This window comes from Pyxicephalus adspersus, chromosome 1 (assembly GCF_032062135.1).
Source record: "Pyxicephalus adspersus chromosome 1, UCB_Pads_2.0, whole genome shotgun sequence".
In the NCBI taxonomy this organism is placed as follows: Eukaryota; Metazoa; Chordata; class Amphibia; order Anura; family Pyxicephalidae; genus Pyxicephalus; species Pyxicephalus adspersus.
Window position 1 is genome coordinate 41449291 of NC_092858.1, and position 16507 is coordinate 41465797.

At 37.3% G+C, this 16507-nt stretch overlaps 1 protein-coding gene across 1 annotated transcript in view; it reads left to right on the top strand.

Moving 5' to 3' along the window:
- Positions 1-5532: 5532 nt before the first annotated feature.
- Positions 5533-16507, top strand: part of MYO1A (myosin IA) — a gene marked incomplete in the record, with an annotated part of 53941 nt that continues 42966 nt past the window's right edge. The window contains 1 exon segment of the mRNA XM_072407791.1: positions 5533-5705.

Genomic DNA, 16507 nt, shown 5'->3' on the forward strand with positions numbered 1-16507 from the left:
TTTGTTTCTCAGGTGTGTTTTATTATATTTTTTTCATACTTGGGGGCAGTGGAAAGTTTTATTGTATTGGATAATAAAAAAAATAACTTTTTGTTAGGTTTGCATCAACCTCTAGAGCAGTGGTCCCCAACCTTTTGGAGCTCGCAGGCCACTAAATGCACTCTGGGCCGCGTGTCACTTAATAGGGAAGAAACGTCCCCCTGAGTGACGTCATGATGTCAGAACCCGCCCACCGACCTGAGCCTGCGAAGCGTTCCAGAGACATGGTCTGCGCCTCTGGCCAGTGCACCCTTCAAAGCGGGGTCCTTGCCCTGACCCTGCTGGGGGTGCCCCGACCAGAGCCGCAGCCCATCTCTAGAGCATAGGTTCTCAATAGGGGCACAACCACCTGCGGGTGGGCGCTGAAGGTGTGTAATGGAGCCATTTGTCTTCCAAGGCAAATAAAGGGGGGCCTTGAGGACCAACTGACACCCCCAATAAGCACAGGGATCCCTCTCCCAGTGTGCTGCCCAGCTCTTCCTCCTACAATTGATCAACAGGCCTGGCTGTGGATCATTGAGCTGGCCAGCATTTGCATATGGGCGGCTCAATAGTGCACAGTCATCGGTGGGGGCGGGGTAGACCGGTTTCCCATGATATAATCCTACCCTTAGAATGCGTGCTGTTCCCCAACCACCTTGTACTGTGAAATATTCCTTCTAGTACAGCAACAGCATGGGGAGATGTGTCTGTGTCCATGCTGCTGCCATTACCCCAATGTATAAACCGTTCCATACACCAGGGGGGACGCTGAGAGCTGACTCTAAAGTTAATTTCAGCTCCTTGAACATTAATTGCCAGATAAGGGGTATCAAGCAAAAAATCCTGATAAGAATCGGGGATCTTTTCTCATTAAAGTGGTCCTAAAGTAAAAATAAAAAGATGAAACCTTTATTTGCAGGTCCGTGGCATTTGCCGCTGGATTTGTAAAAAAAAAAAAAAAAAATCAATTCTCACTGCCTATTTGTGGGATCGCCAGCTTTCTTTTTTCAGTGACAGAAAAGTCCCATCTGTGCATGCCTGTTCTTGAAGCCCAAGCCTCCTGGAATGTGTGATTTGTATCCCAGGAGGTTCTGCCCTCCCATTCAGTCTTTACCGCTGCAGCAGTAATAACAGAATAGAAGGGACTTTGCCTTTTTGGTTTTTTAAAAAAAGGCATTTAATGAAAAAAAAAGAAAGTATTATCTACCCTACTATATAAAATACAAATTGTGGTGCTAGCTTATTTCAAGACCAGGGTCCCCAAATTGAGTTTGCATATTAGGGACCCCTGGGTGCCACTTCCCTAGCATTGAGCATTAGGCAACTGCCAATTGTCTCTCCGCTGTGGTATCTCAAATATAAATTTGCCTGCTCACCAAACATTAAGGCTGTGTTCAGACTGGTGGTGAGGGGGCACTGCAGTTACCCCTACCCCTACCCCTACCCTAAAGGTGAGAATACAATGCTACTAGTATATTAAAGTTACCTAGTCATCTCTAACCCAGAACATAACTGCATACCAACTAGTCAAAGTTCATGCATCATGTGCCGCAAAGGATTTGCTGCCCTTTATGGTACCAGAGTTATATACATTTGCCAAACTTGATTTCAGTCTTTTGATTATGATTATGAAAGAAAACTTGTTAAGACAGGTGATACTTGCTACAATGAAGTCTTTGCTAGAGTGCTGTAGGTTGACATTGAGTTTTGGCAGTGTTGGCACATCGCACCTCTACAGCACTAAAGACAGTGCTGTCCAAGTGACCTAATATTGTGGGATAATAGTAATCTTTTTTGACAGTTTAGTTAGTCTCTTTTTTCCCCTGGGATTTACTAATCTGAAGCTGTGTAGAGGGCACATTCTTGCGGTTATCATTTCTTTCAGACAAGATAAAAGTTTACATGTATTGCCAGTTAACCTGACCTTGGCAGTAAAATGTACAATGTTTCAAAAACTAAATTATTTGTGTTGTGAATTGTAAAAGGTAACAAACTACATAACATCCCCAGATACTGTAATGTGTTTCCAATGCCATAAACGGCACAGCAGCAATTTCTGGGTTATAAAGGATTTCTATACCTATTAAGTCACAATGTCATTCAGTTCACTAGTAAATCTTTACAGGCTTATTACAACTATCTCAAATCTATTGGCAAAACAACATTTAAATGTTCTATTGTCTCATTCAATTCTAGAAAGAAATATGCTTTATTTGGTGTAGAAATGCAAAAATAGTTTATATAGACATTAATGGGGGATCCTTAGAGAAACCTTAGGGGAACCTTAGAGAAATTTGGGAGCTGTCATTGCTGATTTGTTTCTAAAACTTCAGGGTGCAGTGCTGTTACCTTTTACTGGCTTTATCTCTTAGTTAACCTACCTGGACCAACAGAAAGGATGTCTCAAATGTAAAATCTCCGTATTTTTCCTATTTCAGGTTCCCTTGTGTGCTACAGATACAGAGTGTTCACCTTGCCAGGTACATATTATAGTAGTAAGAAGAAAACAGAAAATATTTTTGTACATGAAAGGAAACACTATAAAAACATAATACTACATCATGTTTTTGTACTAAAAATGTTTTTTTATTCTTGCTTCTTTTATTTTCTGAGATGGTATACTGTAAATAACTATGAAACCGAATAATTCTTCTTTATATAAGTTCCATACATGAGATCTGGCTGTGTTCAACGCTCAGGACAATTGCCCTTCAAACGGGAACACTAGAACAAGTAGAATGGTTGCCCTTTAAGAAAATCAACATAAAGGGCCTGATTCATTAAGGCTCCCCAAGACTGAAGAGGATACACTTTCATCAGTGAAGCTGGGTGATCCAGCAAACCTGGAATGGATTGCTTCAAACTCATTTGCTATATGCTAACAAATGTTTTGAATTCTGGAACCATTCCAGGTTTGATGAATCACCCAGCTTCACTGATGAAAGTGTATCCTCTCCAGCCTTGGAGGGCTTTAATAAATCAGACCCATAGTATGCATCAAATTTCAACTCAAGAAGGTGACCAAAGACTACTAAACACTTTGATGACTGCAGGCCATGCTGAATATTCCTCTCAAGCTACCCATCCTATCACAAATGTCTCTCACAAATGTCTCTCTTGTGGTTGACTTACAGAGATGGCAAATTTGAAGCCATAGTGACAACAGGATGTCCACCCCCGATACACAGGAGCAGTAGTTGATCAATGACACTGTATCCAGAAGTTGCATACCACCCCTCGCTTTGCAGGACTAACTCTTTGTCTTAGATAAGGACAAACAGTCTTTCCGTGATGGCTTCTGAGAAGTCACAATGTCCCCCACATGCGGTGGTATTTAACGTTTGTCTGTCTTGGCTGATTATTCCCTATAGTGTGTTGTTTATTCTGTACAGTCATGATGACTTACATAGCCCATGGTTTCTGTTTCATTTCATTTTATGCATTGCTGTTACATTGAGTACAAAATCAATATACCCAAGGCCTATTTAATGATTCAAAGTGCAGATATAACACTGAAAATACTTAGAAACCATTACAAATGTATATTTTATCAGTAATATATTCAGACATAAAATTTGTTGGCTTGGTTTGCTAATCTGCAATATGCTTTTCAAAATACAAATAGTATAAAATACATTAAGTTTAGAACCCTATATTATTTATATAAAGCAGCTAATCCTTTCATGGCATGCACATGCTTAATAACCCAAGTTGTAAATCCTCGCTGAGAAGGGTGTGTTATTTGGTCATATAGTCTGTACCTTACCCTGCAATAACTCAATGTTTGCTCAGCTACAGAATACTTTGCTCCATGTTTGGAAGTCATATTAACAGTTTCATCAGATCTATTCATTTGTCTTTATAGACTTTCACCAAGGTGATGTAAAATGCACTAAGGGTGGGGTACTTCACACCAAGGTGGACATTTAATAAGGAAACATTAAATAGGCAATGTTTTTCTTTTTATGATTGCTTTACTATGTATCACTCTAGATCAGTGGTCCCCAGAATTTCTGACAGCAGGGCCCGGTAACACAGAATGAAAATGTTGCCTGGACCCGGTATATTTACAGCTTACACTGCCCTGCTATTCTCAGCAGCTCGGCCCCCTCTCAGCACACTAGCTGAGAATAGAGAAGTGTAAGAGAGTTGGTGTGCTATGAGGTGGCAGAGCTGCTGGGAATGGAGAGAAGTGTAAGCCTTACATACATTGCTCTGCCATTCTCAGCAGCTCCTGTGTAAGCAGTGTGAGGAGAGACGCCCGTGCTTCCGCTGGTCGAGCCGCCACACTGTCACTAGCTTTGTGGCCCCCAACTCGCCCGGGGGAGAAGAGAATGACATCACGCGTAAAAGGAAACATGAACTGAAAAAAATATTAGGGTGTACGCCTTTTAAAAATGGTAACTGCTTGGCTGTCTCTTGCTTTGTACCCAAAAATTACTTATCCGCTATGTCTATCTGGAGAAGCTTTAATAAATGCTTTTGTGTGCAATTATTTTTATACAATGGCAAACATTTTTTTTAATTAATGAAAACGTATTTACTCATCTCATATAAGTGTTAGTTTACTAATTTAAAATAATTTCAAAGTAATTTAAAATATTTTTTTTAAATCTGCAGATTTAATTAAAATGTTAACTGGTGTCCTTGGTCAGGAACTTCCTGTTATAGGCTGACAATGTTCTGTCCCTGTCTCTCCCAGTTCTCCTTTTGTGCATGAACCTAGACCCTGACTATCAGTGGTGATTATAGCTGACCATTTCAATACATATTACCCTGACATGCTCAATTGTTGTCACTGGGTAATCGCCCCCAAAATGTTCTGCAACCTTTGCTGGATTGCTTGCATTCAGCCAAGCCATTGTTGCAATGAAACCACAGGTGATCAGCAGCGGGATGAAAAGGGGAAAGTGATAGCAGTGATTTATTACACACAACACATTAGCAGATTAATTGTCACCCAGTTTAGGTCAACATATACTTGAACCAAAACATGCTTTTTCTGCATTTTTTAAGGAAAATAGCTTTTTCACTAGGGCAGTTTTTCTAATTGTTATACAGCGAGTGGTGTCATTCTTGTAGCAATTCATTGTAGCAGAAATGTGTGAATCACAAATGTGGCAAAGCATTATCTCAAAACATTTGGCAAGTAATACAGTTCAAGCATTGCAACATCTTGCTCCTTGGCTGAAGATAACAAAAAATGTGCATTCTTGGGTATATTCTTTTTGTTTAGTGCTACTGTAACTAAAAAAATGTGCCTGACCATATTCTCTATGACTACTACATTATCTTTAATGGTCAATATGGAAGTTCATAATAATATGTTCATAAAAAAGCATATAAAATCCAAAGACAATGTCTTAGATTTGTTTACATATTGCACTTTTTGCCTTGCAGTGCTAGCAGCTGTCATGCAGGGGGTGTTCCAGGATAGCAGGATTCTGCTAAGGAAATAGGTGTGGTAATAGAAGGGATGTGCTAGTCTCTAAGAGCTGCCAGTCATTATCTCCAGATTCCAGACACCATGGACAGCTCCATATGAGCACACACACAAGGATTCTGCTCCTGTAACTTGGTGTTAAAGATCCCCTGGAAATCTTGGGAGAGCCATTGGGAGAACATAAAATAATCCCACCAACTACACAACAACTATCTGAATACCCATTTAGCCTGGCAAAAGGGTGAGTGAAGTTTTACTGTATTTTCAAGTACCCCATTGAGAAGGACAAAGTATGCGAGATGCATCATTTATTTACTAGTAACTTCTGCTTTTGGGAAAAAGTTTTATTTTCTTATTGCTCATGCTTAGCACTGTAAAAACACATATATGTAAAGTTGTGCCATTAGGTATTTATGCTATCATTACCACCATGTCTTTTTATTAATATTCATCAATATCCTAATATTATGATTGTCTGCTATTCGTTAGCCAGGCATTAAATGTTGCAGTGGGAATAACTTTCTCCGTGTATTTATTAAAGACTGCAAATAAATGGCTAACACATTAACTTCTAATGATAAATGCCATATTGATTTATATGGAGCAAGTGACTAGTTCACCCTTTTATGAAAGATAGTGATGGTATGACCACACAGCATGAGAGATTTAGGGAGAAAAAACATTTAGAGAAAGCTAGTTTTGAAGGGAAAATCCTGGCTACCACTGGCTTTTTATTCTGAAAATGCTAAGTGCCTGGTTGTCTTGCAAATGCTCCAGTGATTTCGGAATTTGTAAATACAAGAATGGGCATTCTTATTTTGCTCTTTCACTTGCCAATTGCGAACTCCAGTTCTGTGATGCAGATATATTAATGCCAGTTACATCCTGGTAACTGTCAGATGTTTGTATATGTCTGATCATGTTTAAAAATTCAGAAATGTAAATGGCAATTTATGTAAAAAAAGGGCACTGCCTAGACATATCATCATTGCAAGCTAATCGTATTGTAAAATCAGAAAAAAAGCTGTAAAAAGTATATGAAGTGATATATATGTTACTACAATTTGTAATGGTGTTAGATTCAATACCAAGGAAATAATTTAAATATGTTAAAGCTATTGCCAGTTTGAGCTGGCATAAACCATTTAAATCTTCCTTAGTTATGATGTGTTGGATCTGCAGAATTAAAGAATGACTATTTTGTGAAAGCCTCATAGATTAGACATAAATTGAATGGTTTTGGTAGAGACTTGCATTGTAAAATTACATTTTGCTGGTCCAACTGAACAAATGTATTAAAAATCTAACCAATGAGAGGGAAGCTTTAGTCTTTGTACAATTTAGTCTTTTAAATGATTTCCCTGAATGCCATTCTATAATTGCTTTAGGGTGGATTAGGTATTAATTTGTATAAGGAAGATATCATAGGAGGTATTAACCTGTCATTGACAATGATATCTATATGAGATGCATGCAATAAAAATAAACATAGATACTTAATACATGAAGCTTTACTAACATCTAACATGTTCAGATATTATTAAACGACAATAAAACTGGCCCTTACAATGGGTATAATACATGAGGTCATGTCAGTCTTTGTTACAGACACTATTTTAATAGTTCTTCAAAACTTTACACCAAATGTTTAATACATTTTTTCAACTTGAAAGCAAAACATATTGATGTTTGCAGTAGGATTTTCTGTTTAACATCAAGGGAAATGTATGAACTAAAGGCATGAATGTATGGAAGGCATATTATGCAGACAGCAAAGCCAAAAGTGAGGATCACCTGATCATTAAAAACTACTTAGGTGAGTGGTAGCTGCAAGACTGCAGTGTTGTGTGCAAGTGTCCAGGAGAAGAAAAACTACACTGACCTCCCCCATATCACTGTCCTACATGACACACTACAGCCGCACCACTAACAGCCTATGATAAATATGTATTACCATACCAAGCCTGGGAGAGGATTGTTAGATACAATGTGATCTTTGGTCACTCCTGCATTTTTATGTATTTATGGCTTGAAAATGGCAGATCATTACTACTTTTTTATTTCAATGGAAAGATAAGATTAGCTTTATTACTCTGTACAGAGAGTCAAAGGTGGATAGAAAGTCTAAAAAGAATCTGCAAAGTATTACAATTTTACAGGGCTAAATAAGGGTTGTAGGTAGACTTTGCGCTGCTTCTTGCATATTTGTTAGCAATCCATGGCAAGTTTCAGTGTCTAATTTATCTGACATTTTTTATTGTAAACTTAAGTAATTCCAAAATGCATGGATGCCTCGGCTGCACCACTACTGGTGTCTGTGAAAGAACAATTTCAAACTTGCACAAAGCCTTGGAGTAATCCTTCCTCTGTATGATCTAGAAATCTGTATTCTAAAATAATGGCTTGGCACAAAGATAGTTAGATTCCAGCGCTCCAGCAAGCTTTTATTCTTCATTTTTTTTTTTATAATCACACAAAACAGGCTGCCATAGTTGCATAAGAAAGTATATGTGTCCTTGAAGGTTTGCATGGACAGACAACAGTTTTACTTATAAGAAAAAGCATTTACTCCTTGGAAATTCTTTGAGCCATCCAGTAAAGTCAGAAGTGCTTGCTTTTTCTAGTTTAGTAACTGAAGCCATTAGACGCGGACAGGAATAGCATCATTGATAATTTCTCAGCACATTTCCTTTAAACTATACCTGTCACAAGGCAAATATAGTGACTGTCATTGCTGATACTTACAACTAAATAATATACCCTGATTGTCATGCTCTGGCTTTGGCTTCAATACTTTTTAAGATATTACTTTTGTACTTTAATTTGCTGAATGGTTGCTCCAAGATAGATAATCAGTACTATTCATATCAGAGACAGCCAGACAACTGGCATTTTCAGAAGAAGACCAGCAATGGAAGCCCCCTATTTTTCTCATGACGTGTACTTTGAAAAAGTGGCCTTCAGTTTGAAGGGTCTGTCACTGCACCTATTATGATACCAGTTTCTGTCTGCCTATATATTTTGCATTACACATCTCACAAACAATGCATCCCTGTAAAACCCCCTATGAGTATTCTGTAAGCGTGCACAATTTGTTTAGTAAGCCAAAACAATGATAACACTCTGTTTATTTACATATCATCATAGAAAAAGGTTTTCATTCCCTCCCTTTTGTGAGCATCAGAAGGATATTGGTACCATTGTTGTTTATATAGGCATTTAGAATCCTACATCAGTCTACATCAGTGGTTCTCGAACTTTTTGGCAAAGTTTTCCCTTCACGGGTCATCTCTGAGACCGTGTACCCCGGTAGACCCTATGTTCTCTACCTGTCTCCTACCATACCATCCACACTTTCATTTATTAATTAATTATTTATTGGTCTAGAAAATGCCAGTGGACAGAAACATAAAAGCCTCTCCACACCCCTCCAGCCCTTATCCCACCCCCCCCTTCCTAGTGGCCTGCTCTACTTCCTTCCCCATGGCATTGATCCAGCTGTAAATTAAGTCATGGGAAAATGGTGGCAGGAGTTCAGAGTCTGAGATGCTTACAGACTCTGTGCATGCCTCAATGGCACCTGTAGACCCCTGGACCCCAGCATCAGTCACTAAGACTCCTGGAGTAATCTTAGCACACTGGAGAGCTGCAGCTAGTAAAATAATGCCAGGGCGCCTTTGGGGCAAGATCGCACTTATTGTATGTGGCCCCAGGCTGGAACTACAATAGGCCAGGTAGTTATATGAATATGTAGCAAAGTAGTCAGGGATAAGCCCCATTGCTAGCTACCTGCAGCGAGTCCAACAATAGTGATTGGCACTGCTGATAAATGCAGGGGCCCACGTGACAAAATAGAATATGTTACAGGGCTACCCCATGGCTTTGGGTCACATAACAATTGCTTTAAATTCTATGATGATCCCTACACCACCTATATAACACCACCTATGTATTCCAGACTACCCAAAACAAAAAAAAATATATATATTTATCATTCTTAGACCTCTTAGTAGGTGACATATCTGGTACTGAAAAGAAATATAATTTTTTCTCTGGTCTGTGTTTCCATTTGAGTAATTTGTCCCTTTCTGTACACTCATACCAGTGGATCAATGTGACAGCAGGTCCTCAGATGTCAGATGTGACAGACCCCCCCCCCCCACTCTAATTTTATTCAAAAGGGATAAAAGTTCATTATGTATATATCATATAATGCAGAAGTAGTTGTGCACATTACAAAATCTTATGTATTTCTATAGGCAGTACAAACAGTTTTCCATTTACTCAACTTTCATAAATTGGACCAATCACGCCTGATAACATTTGAGAGAATAGAAAAAAAGAGATAGAACTCCTATTCGCCAGTTAGATACTTGTTTTTATTTTTTATCCTGGTCATGGTGATCTGTTCAAACAAAAGACTTAACCGCAACTTAACAGCGATTCAGTGTGATATAGGTATGTGTATGGAGCTCAGCTTAGGAGGACACTGACTTAAGATCAAAGTATATTCTAAGGCTAGGACTGGTCCTACACCTGCCTTGTCTGGGCTTACTATATGCCTAATAATTTTATCTTTTTCATGATTATTAGTAAAATAAAACATAGGGGTGGCACTAAGACATGTTTCCTATGCCCTATGATAATAAATGTTAGTCTGCAATGTTATATATATATATATAATGTCAACCTATAAAGCAATAATGGTAGCAGTTCTAATAGCTACTGAATTGTTTCAGGATGGCTAGGAGTACTGTTGTCGTGAAATAATAGAACTTAGGAACTAGGAAATCCTGTCTCTATTGAGCTGTATGGAGTGATTGCTCAAGGTCCTGTGAGGTCTTCTGGTATTGTGGACCTGTGCTGGGTCTGTGCCCAGTGGGTGTAGCATATACTGTAAATTCACAGCCCCCAGCATATGTTTTTTTTTCTTCAAACTGAAATGCATGAAAATGCTTTTTAACCCATTCATTAATTTGTGGCTTGTTTACAGTACATCTATGTTTCAGAAATATTAAATATATACTATATTCATTGTGCCAACAGACATAGGTAAATAAAAAAAAACTAAAAACATATATGTCCATCATACTTCCAATAAAGATTTCTTTTGTGAAGTTTTTCTCTTACTGCACAGGAAATGCATTTGTGCACAAATACATGCAGCAATACATGTCAACAGGGGTGTTATTGTATGTGAAAAGGACTTAAAATGGACCTTTTCGGTGGCTATACAAGTCATCATGCATTAATTCCTAACTTATCCAAATATACAACAACAATATTTATTCTTAAATAATCTCCCATTTTTTATCATTAAAAACAGCACTTGATCTGCAACCAAATGAATTTGTCTAGGCTTGGATAATGATATCATCAGTCTGCGGAGACAGGAGGAAGTATTTCCTCATCTCTCTATAAGGTTAAATTAGACTTCAGCATTGTTACAGGTGTGATGTTAAAGCTGGAGCTGAAATTTGTGTCAAATATTTATAGACACATCTAAAAACTGTGCACTGGTATTTTTCTTTATGTGTTATCTCTGAGCAAATGCCCTAGCCCTGGACATACAATAGATGGTCTATGATGACTTTCTCCCAGATGGTGGGATTGTCTGGAGGTGGGTACTGCAATTTATGTTAGAGGCAATGAACACATGTACAGGTGCACACAACTTCATCATAAACAAATGTATATGATGCTAGGTCCACCTTAAATGGATTTTTTAGATTTTACTCATGTAATCTCCAATAGATCTATTAGTGATTATCAATTTTCAGAAGACGTACTGCAGTATTGCCACTAACGATTGGTTAAATGTATGCAACATCTATGCTGGCAGTCAAACTATTTGTGGCAAAAAAAGAAAAATTTTCTTCTGCTTTCCATCTGGAACACTGAATTAGTATTTCAGAATGTATTACTATAGCAGATAAATTTATTGAGCATTTTTGAGCAGTCCAGTAGCTGGAAATAGTTTAATGACTGATATTTAGTAAGTAACAATCACATAATTTATAGGCGTTGTAGTACATAAATTGTCATTATCACCTTCTATTCTACACAGATACACAGATTTGCCGATCTGTATACATTTCTTGGTCCTTCTCAAGAATTTGCAAAAAAAACTATAAAAATAAAAGCTAAAAAAATATATATAATAACAAAAGATAGACCTTTTCTGTTATTCCTGTTTTATTCTGTAAATTGGTATTTGCATATATCTCCCAGGGAGTATCAACTAGAATCCCCCTACTTGTACTTTGTACTCTAATGAAGCAAAGAGGAAGCTAACAGTTACTCAGGCAAACAGCAGCATCTAGCTCTATGTTTACATGACTGGTGAGTAGAAAGGTTTACTTTGGGGCAAACACGAATATCCAAAGAATAACAATCTACAGAAACAAATAGGAAGCCAGCTTCCATTATTCTAGCTGCTCTAAACTCATAAAAGTTGAAATATGATTGTTAGCATGGCCAGGGTATAACATTTTGCTTTGCAACCTTTTGAACATTGATTTCAAGATCAATAACCAATATAATTTTTGTTCAGTTAAACTACTGTAGTATAGTGAGTTACACCTGTTTGTATGCTGATGGTGGAAGGAGAAGATAAGTGGTATATAGGGGAGATGGGGGAGCTTAGGGTGGCAGAGCCAGGATGTTAGGGTGGCAGGCCTTCATCACCCAAGTCAAAAAAAGTCAAAATGAGCTGTGAATGACTTGGTTCACAACCAAAGCAACAGCCTTATCTGTCTACCCCTTGGCCCGACCCTGCAGGGTTTTTGTCAGTTCTTGTATTCATTAGCAGCCTCTAGAGTAGACAGGAGGCAGGGAAGTAACATTCACACTGTAGTCCTGCTGGCTTTGATTCATATTATCCACCATTTTTCATCTTTGTGAGTGGATTACGAAAAAGGTAATTACAAATAATTTAGCATTTTCCCAGTTCATTTATATGAGTTACCAAGTTTTATTTAGCTTGCTTAAAGTACATTGACATTTATTTAAATTATGTAAATGCCACCTGGCACGGTACCCTAATTTCAAATGATAGAATACTTATGTCAGGATGTTTACTAAGCACATTCATGAAGTTTCCGCACTGCGGGCTTATTTGTCCTCTACTCATAGTGTGCTTGGTGACAATTCATTCAGTGTGTTGTATCCTGGACTTCACATCCTTCCTCCCAAGTGTATTTAAGTTGTTTTTGCGGATGGTATCTGTAAGAAGCATGGCTTAATGACATTTCCTACAGTATGGAAGGGATTGTAAAATCATAAGACAAAACCGTGATGGCTGGAATGTCTAAAAATGGACATAATAGATGTAAGTGTGACTGTTAGTTCCTATAAGTGTTTAAAACAATAACAATCTCCAATTGCTTTCTCATTAAATTATTCTAAAGTGCTGCAAAACTCTTGTAAAAGAAGTGTACATAGCAATATACTGTACATTTATGTGTATATTTATACTTGGTTGCCTTTAGGACACTTTTCATGCAATCGGACCTGAACTTTCTTTTCTCAAGCGATCAGAGAACAGGAATGCTAGTTGTAGGTCAAGCCACACTCTCCTCCGCTTGTAGCATACCCCATTTTGCATACCATAAAAGCTAATACACAGAAAATTATTGGTTAAACCAACAAGTTTATTTTTCCATCACTAAATTTCCTTTATATTAGGTTTTAAAATAAATAATAGAAAAATTAGAGGATGGATAAAAAAACGAATTGCAAGATAACACTTTATGGATGTGTAAATAATGATATATAGCCTCACTAAAAGAGGAACAATAAGGAGATCAATGAGCAAAGGGATTGGAAATCAGGGACATCAGGGAGTATGTTGTGGTGATAACTGGATATGAAGTAGGAAAGGTGTGGACTAGCCACTGGTTTAAACATTGCAATCAAATGCTGTATCTCTAAAATGCATGCATCTGCTGTGTTTGCAACCAATACGATGGACCTGGATTTACTTTGATTTTAGGGTTGGTTTAAAAACCACCCTACATAAGTTCCAATGACATCTGGATTTTTGGATATTTTGAGCATTTTTTTGTCACCCTTATCCAGTAGCAGCTTGGGGTGAGTATTTAATTGTGGAAATAATGTGGAATGACATTAGGTATATTGTTGTCAGTGAAAGTATTGATTCTAGAGGGTCAGCTTTCCAGACAAGCTGCATTTTGAGGAGATTCACAATCATAGCCTCCATATTTCTTATATATATATATATATATATATATATATATATACAATACTTACGTTACTGGCTCTGACCCACAAACGAATGGTGTCATGATCATTCTGGCAAGATTTCAAGAATGATGAATATTCCATATCTGTGCTACAGCCCAGTGCAGGATGTTCTCACGTGAGATTTGGGATCCTAACCATTTCCAAAATCTTGCAGGAATGATAGGGGTTATTGGTTTTCTTCATGAATACCATTGTAATGTAATTTACATTGAAAGCTACAAATACAATAAATGTGAATATCATCACAAAAGTTTGGTCAGAGTTTGTCAAAGAAAAGACAAATTAGTTACAATGAAATATGATCGTATTGTTTTATTGTAGATATACAAATCCTGTAGATTTATAATGCATTTTTTTAATTACAGTGAAATTTATGACAATAAATTGGTGAATGGTTTTACACTCTTTAACCTTTATTGTTTTTATATGTTTCTTATTACCAATACCATCTATATTGTGTATAAAAAGCTTTCTATAGTTTTATCTAAGTCCATGGGACCAATTCTTTGGCCATAAAAGTCAACATATATAGCAGGATTGCTGGAATGACCATTCTTTTACATAAACTAAGTGTGTCCGGGTGTTATTAAATAGTTGGATGACCAGCTAAATTATACCCAGGTGGCACCAATGATTTCAAGAGTTCCCCAATGGTAAAAAGGTCAAAAAAGGCTGCTATAGGGTTTTTTTTTTATCTCACTGTTCCTCAAGGACAAGAAACAGATCTTGTCACCTTTACATTTTGAGTTAATCCAACTGAATAGTATTAGATTAAAATAAAACTGCATAATATTTTGAGTTCAGTTCTTGCAGAAGGCGTTTATTGTATTTTCTGCACCACCACACTGTTTTTCTGTTACTGTGGAAATCCTAGGAGATTAGCATGGGATAATCAGGTCAGATATAACTAGTCATATCTCATCCAGCACCTTTTATAAGTTCCGCACTGCATTTTCTTACTTTTGAATCTGCTTGTGTATTTTATGTAAACTTTGGTTTACGCAAAGACATGCAAAGGGACATTTGTACATGTGAACAAAAGTATTTTAAAACCATTGAATAAAGCTTAAGTAATAAATGTTTCCACATTTGACCCTCAGAGTCACCCATCTGTACTGCAATCTAATCTTTACAGCAGCTATATGCAATACAAAAGTGGTAAATCTTGATTGCAAAACAGGGGTGTAATTGCGCTGGAATGGAAATAATTAATAAGTAGGCAGGCAAGGCTTAATTGATAAATACAGTTATGAAGCTTTTTGCTAGTTAAACATGTCACAAATTTAGGGCCCTAAAATGTCCATAGGTGTTATACCCTGTACACTCTGTACTGCCTAAATGTTACACAAGGGCCAAACTGATTGACTGTAAATTTACTGGTTCTTGTAAGTAATTGAGATAGAATTTTCAGTCATTGTAGTACACCATATTGTAAGATAAGGCAAGCTTAAAGCAGAAGTGTATTCACCTGTTCCCCAGTGGTGTGACAAAAACCTGAGGGGTTTCTATTTCCCACCTAAAATGCCTCCACACAGACCGCTGATGCAGGGCATTTTAGGTGGAAATCTACATAAGGCAGTTTTTGTATAATTTTCTGCCTAGCCAAGGGTACTGTAATACTCACACACAACAACAGACTCTTTACTTTCCAGATCTAAGTAACAAATATATTTAAATGATTTTCAAAGGGTAATCCCACAAAAACATATGTTGTTCTGGATGAAGCACAGTGGATCAATTTAGCCCTTTCATTGATGTCATGAGATAAAATAAGCCCCATTATTGGTCAGTGGGATACAATAAGCTTCAATGTTGGTATCAGTGGATTACAATAAGCCCCATCATTGGTCAGTTGGATACAATAAGCCCCATCATTAGTGTCTGTAGGATACAATAAGCTTCAATGTTGGTGTAGGTTGAAAACAATAAGCCTCATTGTTGGTGTCCCTGTGAAGAAAACTGCAAACATTGGTTTCAGTTGGAGTAAAAGATTTCCCATATCACTGTTGTCAGTAGGAGTAAAATAAGTCACAGCAAACTAACTCAAATCATTGATAAATACTGGTTATGGGAAATCCATGTTGCCTTTTTCCACATGCTACAGAATGGCTGACTCTATACCAATACATTGTGACCCGATAGCAAGGCGTGATGATTCCTAATTTGTAAGCTTTGCTTTAAAACTGTATTTATTAAATACCTTTAACATAATTACTCTTGCTAGTTTATAACTGCTATTGCAGTGCAGAGTTCACATGTGCAGTGAGAGTGTTTAATGTTACTTTCTGCATGTCCAACATAAATTGCCATAATAAAAAGACTTGTTGCTATGTGTTCAACTCTTATCCAATGCAGCTGACTGTAAACTAAACGCAATAAAAATATTATTGCTGTGTTAATATGAATGGAAACATATTTCTGCACTTGATGCACATGTGATAATACATATACCATAATGTTATATACCACCAAACAGAACAAGAATATTTTAAACATTTCATGTATAAAAAGTTGTTTCATAAAACCAAGTACTAAGCTTCTAGTTATCTTATTTCTAGATCATCTGTGTAAACCCAAACCAATCACAGTACTATAAAAGTGTACTTATATACTGTAAACAGTAGCAAACCACCCTTACTACCCCCTTAATTCCAAATAATACCAGACCGCAAATTTTACCGATTACACTCCACAACCCTGCAGCCTGCACAGTGCCAATAAGTTTGTTAATGAGGAATGAGGTCATGTGCTTTTATAGCACCTAGGACCTGGGATTAA